This window comes from Amblyomma mixtum, chromosome 4, assembly GCF_055824585.1.
Source record: "Amblyomma mixtum isolate Tamu chromosome 4, ASM5582458v1, whole genome shotgun sequence".
NCBI classification, from domain to species: Eukaryota; Metazoa; Arthropoda; class Arachnida; order Ixodida; family Ixodidae; genus Amblyomma; species Amblyomma mixtum.
The window spans coordinates 140,074,354-140,080,353 of NC_143015.1; the positions used below are offsets into that span (position 1 = coordinate 140,074,354).

General features: G+C 46.6%; 1 long non-coding RNA gene across 1 annotated transcript in view; it reads left to right on the forward strand.

Annotated features, from left to right (window-relative positions):
- The window catches only part of LOC149348468 (uncharacterized), a 37,352-nt gene extending 34,844 nt beyond the window's left edge, over nucleotides 1-2,508 (forward strand). The window contains exon 3 of the long non-coding RNA XR_016292256.1: nucleotides 2,410-2,508. This is a non-coding gene — a long non-coding RNA (uncharacterized LOC149348468). The remainder of the gene's footprint in view (nucleotides 1-2,409) is intronic.
- Nucleotides 2,509-6,000: the final 3,492 nt, after the last annotated feature.

Here is a 6,000-nt window from a genome sequence, read left to right on the forward strand (position 1 = left end):
GAATCCGTACCGATTTTTCGCAAATATGTAAAGAGTGTATAGGCAATTATAGAGCCCATCTTTGAGAAGTCTCCCAAGAATCTGTCCGGAGGAAAATTTAGTGCAATGGGTTGGAAATGGTCTGACAATGTTGCAAGAGAATGAAACCCTTTTTAGTGAATAGGAATTAGATTTGATTCATTCCGCGGGGTTGGGAATTAGGTGGCGCATCAAAATTTTAATTTGAAAAATTGTTTTTGTTCACTCTATCAGGTTTTAATGAATAGGATTGAGCCTTCGACGCAGAGTTGGGTTATATATGCTCTCAGGTTATGAACTACTGTGTGTCAGCATTTTGTTAAATAAATGATGTGTCACTCCGTATGCCTTATTCTTACACGGGTATGAGTTGTGTATTAAGTTTGTTATGTAGGTTTCGAAGGCTGATCTGCGATGTTATGTTCTTATCTCTGTGTGCATTTGCTTTGCGGTCAAATACTGATCGAGGTGTTTCTTGGACCGACTCTTCATTTGTTGTTCAGAGTTTCGCCTTGTTTACACGTCAGTGGTACAGTAATATTTTTCGTACTTTTGGTGCCTACTATTTTATATAGCAGTGTAAATGTGTTCACTTTTTAAATTCCAGAGAAAAATGATTACAAAATATGTTTCAAGGTTTAGTGATGCTGTCTTGGTAACTATTGCGCATAAGAGTATGGAGAGTAGTAGTGTGCTTCAATTTGACATTTTGCTTGTTGCCATCTTAATCTGTTGGCACGAGCTTGTTTCCGATCTATCTCCAGTTCGTTTCCCCTCATCTTATGGCTGTTGTGGTTGCGGCAAATGGGTTCTCAGTATTTGTACATTAGTTTTGTGATTTTGTTGTCGACAAGCACGACGTGCTTTGAGCTTGTGATTGCGTTTATTGGTGCTTGGGATGTCTCGAATCAACTAACATGTTACTAAGTTGTAAGAATTTTTCAGATACCGATACGTGTGCGCCTTTTTGTTCCTTATGTAACTTTTTAAATATGCTGGGATCAGAGGCTTCACTTCAGCGGACAGCAGGTATCCGCGTGGAGAGAAGAACAATAGCGCAGTTTTCCCAGTTACGCATAGCATGCCAGGCGTACACATTTAGGGAGCTTTTAACTACGCGCGTATTCGAGTCAGCCATTGGGAGGAAGGTTTTGTGTTCCGCGAAACCGAAAAGCATGTTTCAAAGGGTGAATTGAACTAAGATCTAAAGTTGTGGTAGGACCAGCACGATATCTTGATCCGGCGCAGAATTCGAGAGTTGCTCCTAATCACCAATGTAAATGTCCTTGAAGGTTCCAAAACGGCAGGACACATTTAGGAACCTGATTTAGTGCGAACAAATGCGCACTCGCACACTCTATTAAATGTACCAAAGTAAATGAGAAAGATTAATTGAATTCAGACGGAGGTCGCTAAATTTCCGGGCGTTACGTGATATATTATCCACTTCAATAAGGGAAGTTCATGAGGAGTAAAGCGGTTCATGTACTAGCATAAAATTAGAGACGGACATTCATCACTACTGATTTTCAGCATAACCGAGAACTTTCCTTGAAACCCATCAGCAATTTGTATTGAAAACAAATATAGAAATATGAAAACAAAAAGTACAGCTCAGTCGCTTCAGAGTGTGTCTGACTAAACGGTTGCCATTTTAACTTGGACACGATTGCTGAATGCTCTGATTTTCGAGATCTTGGTCAATCAACAAGCATTTCTAGATTATTTAGCAATCCGAAGACTTTCTGACGTCACCTCTCTGTAGTTTGAATATTGAAGCTGCACGCTTTGCAGCTAGATTTGCCATGCTTTCATACTGCGCACCTATGCCTTCTACCATTACTATCACTTAGAAAGTTCCAAAAGTCCCTAACACCGCCCTTCTACAGCTGTTGTACGTTACCTTAAACGAGACAGATCCTCACTTACAACCTCTTTATTGCACCCTCGAAGCAGCTTGCCACACATTGCCGTTCAAGCACTCGTACGGCGCACCTCCGCCGCCCTGTTCCTGAAAAAAAGAGAAAGAAATACGCAGCAAGAGGTATGATAACTGCTTCATCCTGCAACAACCGGGCTAGAAAAAAAGTAGCCCGTCCTGTCCTCATCTTTCTGTGTCCCGTTTCAACGCTACGTTTTTTCGTTCAGACTAGAAAAAAGTTCTGGCATAAATTCTAACAAAAGAAGCTCGGTGGTGATTAGACCGTAACCTCGCCAGTCAGCGGCCGCACCAACATTTTTTTTTACTCGACGGGCTGGTGCTGTGGTGTAAATGCATGCCCCCTGGATACACCTGATGTAAAGCGTCAGGTGTGGTGGCGAGTTAGCGAGCTTCTCCCAAGCGTTGAATCCCGCCGTGCACGAAATGCGGGACGCTTGTACCCGTTCCAGGGGGCCCGGTGGGTATCCGGCGGAAGGAGTCGAACCCCTTACCTCCCGAAGCCGGGCCGGCCGATCAAGCCACTACGCCTCGACTGCGGTGAGTACACCACTTTGTAAAATCGCCCTTGCAACGCGAAAGACGGGTGAAACGTTTTTTTTTTCTGTCGTTTTTTAAGTTATCTGGCACGCGTTAATCATTTCGTGCTGGTCACCGTTCTATCAGAAGGAGTTAAGAGCACGTTGCTGCACGCAGTTTTTTTGAACCAGCTCAATGAGGGCGACGATGCATCACTGCCGTCAAATTTCCGCCCACATGCTGAAGATAGCAAGAAAGAATTTATTTCCCGCTGTCATGAATGACAGTGCGTATATATTCTGCGAAGATTGGCAAAAATTTGAAAGGGGTGAGTACTACGAATATAAGATCTGGCCTCGTTTGCCGAAATGAAACGACAGCTGCCTATGGGTGCTTTTCTGTGTCGCTTTCCTGGCGAGGGCCGTTTAGAGAAGCCAGCGTAGGTGTTCACGTGCAAATCGCCCGTAGATATAACAGATGCCCCGAGGGTACCAAGAAGTGGGCTCATCCGCTGCAATGGCCTAGGGGTAGTGGATGTGCTGCTCATCCATACACTGCCTTTCTCTTAACAAGGGGTACGACCAATCCAACCATCCACCCATCTTTTATCGTATGTTATTTGCCCACTGGTACATCAGGAAGGTAGAGTTTGGCAGGTGAGTGTCAGTTCTGGAGGTGAAGGAGGGGTTCGTGGATTGGGTCGACGGATCGAAGATGGGGTTGGTAGTTTGGTTTATGGGGGTTTAACGTCCCAATGTGACTCAGGATATGATGGACGCCGTAGTGAAGGCCTCCGGAAATTTCGACACCTGGGGTTCTTTAACGTGCACTGACATAGGACAGTACACGGGCCTCTAGAATTTCGCCTCCATCGAAATTCAGCCGCCGCGGCTGGGATCGAACCCGCGTTTTTCGGGCCAGCAGCTGAGCGCCATAACTACTGAGCCACCGCGGCGGGGCGATGGAGTTGGTAGATGGGCAGCCCGCTACTGGGGTGCAGCGGGGGCAAGTGGTTGGTGCTTGTTGAGGCTATAGGCGCGGGGGACCTGCTGCTTGCAACGAATGCTTTACTTCAGCAGACACAAGGTTTTCGAGGGGTTGGGGGGGGGGGGGGGGGGGAGAGGGAGGGCACAGTAGTGCTGCTTTCACAGCAGCCAAGAAGGACCACCCAGACACGCTGACTATTGCCTAAGCCAGTGGTGTGTGCAGGATTATAAGGGTTGCCTAATAATGCAGTAGGTTGAGGCCACGAATCACTGTGCTGCTTATTTTAAAGGTCGTCTAATGGATTAGGGACAAACCGGTTCGTTTTCTTTTGCGCTCCTGGGTCGGAATCGCCATGATTGCAAATATCATGAACACGTTGGATGCAGCGAAGAAGAAGTCATGCGGGACAAATACTAGCAAGAAACGAATGCCATCGATTAACCTCTATGAAATTTCAGGTCAGCCTGAGAGTTCCTTCAGACGTATATGAAATTGAAGTTTACGCAAAACGTTAAAATGTGCTTATTCGAGATCCATAGCTCCATATGGCTTCATTAAACGAATGAGAAAGCAAAAGTTACCGTTGAGTCGTTGGTCGAAAAAACACTACCGTCTGGCGCCACAGTTTACCGCAGAAAAACTGTTACATTTTATATATCACAAAATTTTGGCATGCTGTGGTTTTCGGGTGTTGACCATTGACCGTGTACTTCCAAACAGATCGGCATCCCGAAGAATTCGGGGCGCCAATCCCGTGTAGGTTGATTATCTAAGAAGTACGCTTCGCAGCTCGTCTTGATATCTTGTCTTTGTACTCGTCCAGCTGCCGTCAATAACATCTGTAAAATAAAGTCAAAAACGAACATTTACCGTTATCAAGAACGTATTTCAAAAAGGCAGGTTCTCAACATTCCGGAACAAGCGCGGCATGCTTAAATTTAGCCTTTGAAAGTGCAGGGTGCCTCTCAAGCTGCATTCAAGCAGCTTTTTTCCCTGTGTCCTCTCTCTTCCAGTGATACTTGTACCACTAAGAGCGACAAAATAAACTTCAACTTCAACTGCGATCCACATACAGTCACGAAACGTATCGGCGCCGGCAATCCAGCCACTTCCGCGTCATATGTACTTATTACACAGTGGCACACGGCGCGGAGTCCTATCTTCTCCATTTGTGTTTGTAGGCATGCCACATCATTTCGAAAGCGAATCCAGTAATTCGAAAAGGAGACTGCAACCCCGTCCTGGCTGTTTAGCCACTTTTTGAGCGAGTTTGTCTTGAGTACATCATTGTGCCGCGCCACACGCTCCATGCCACTGATCCACAAGTGTACAGGCGCCCAAATCTTTAACTGGCGTGCGCGAGCGGCGACTTTTCTGTACGTCAGCGCCATATGACGGAGCGCAGTTGGAAACAGGATGAGGCTAAGCGCATGCTCACAAAGCACGCTGGGCTGGGCCCGTCGTCTGCCAGGCTGTTCCTTCTTAAGGACGTCACCCCTTATTATCGCGTTTCGACGAGCAGCGTGAGTAGAAGAATGGTTTTGCTCGCATCTTACGTTCCGAAGAACAGCGTTGTAGCAACCAAGCGAGGAAATAAAACTGAAAGATAGGCCGAACACTCCCAATCATGCGATAAGCGGGAGAACATGGATCGTTCATATGTTACTTGCTGACGCGAAAGCTCTTTTTCATCTGAACGAAGGGCGCTTATCAACACTCAGCGTGCTTTATGCTTCAGCTTGGCGACGAAACTAAAAGGCCGCTGTGAAACTGAAGTGAAGCTGCTCTGCAGCCGTGCTCGCAGCAGTTCGTAACAGTTATCAAGATTCCACTCCGTGTATGTCAAGCGACAAGACTCCGAATTATAGGGATGTCCTTGGGCGGCTCATCGCAGAAGGAGATGCTAAAGCAACTGGAGTGGCCGCGACTTCAGTGGGCAGAATCATACGTGCCTACTGGGACGAAAGCCGGATCCAAGATGCTCCTCGCTACCTCATCAGGAAAACAAAAGAAGATTTGCAGATTGTTGCCTCAGCTAGTGATAACCCTTTCATAACGATAATGACCCATGTTCTCCGGCTTATCGCATGATTGGGCGTGTTCGGCATATCTTTCAGTTTTATTTCGTCGCTTGGTTGCTACAACGCTGTTCTTCGCAGCGTAAAATGCGAGCAAAACCGTTGGCCTACTCACGCTGTCTGCTCGTCGAAACTTGATAATAAGGGGTGACGTCCTTAAGAAGGAACAGCTTAGCAGACGACGGCCCCAGCTGAGCGTGCTTTGTGAGCATGCGGTTAGCCTCATCCTATTTCCAACTTCGCTCCGTCATACGGCGCTGACGTACAGAAAAGTCGCCGCTCGCGCACGCCAGCTAACGATTTGGGCGCCTGTACCTATACAGCGCCTGCGTTATTTTTTTGTTTTCTTCTCACCTATATGCTGTTGCAGGCAGGTATATATCTGCGTAAATGCTGCATATTTTGCACAGATAACCGACGAATTCTGCCATCTGAAACGAATCAGCCTGGTCTACGAAG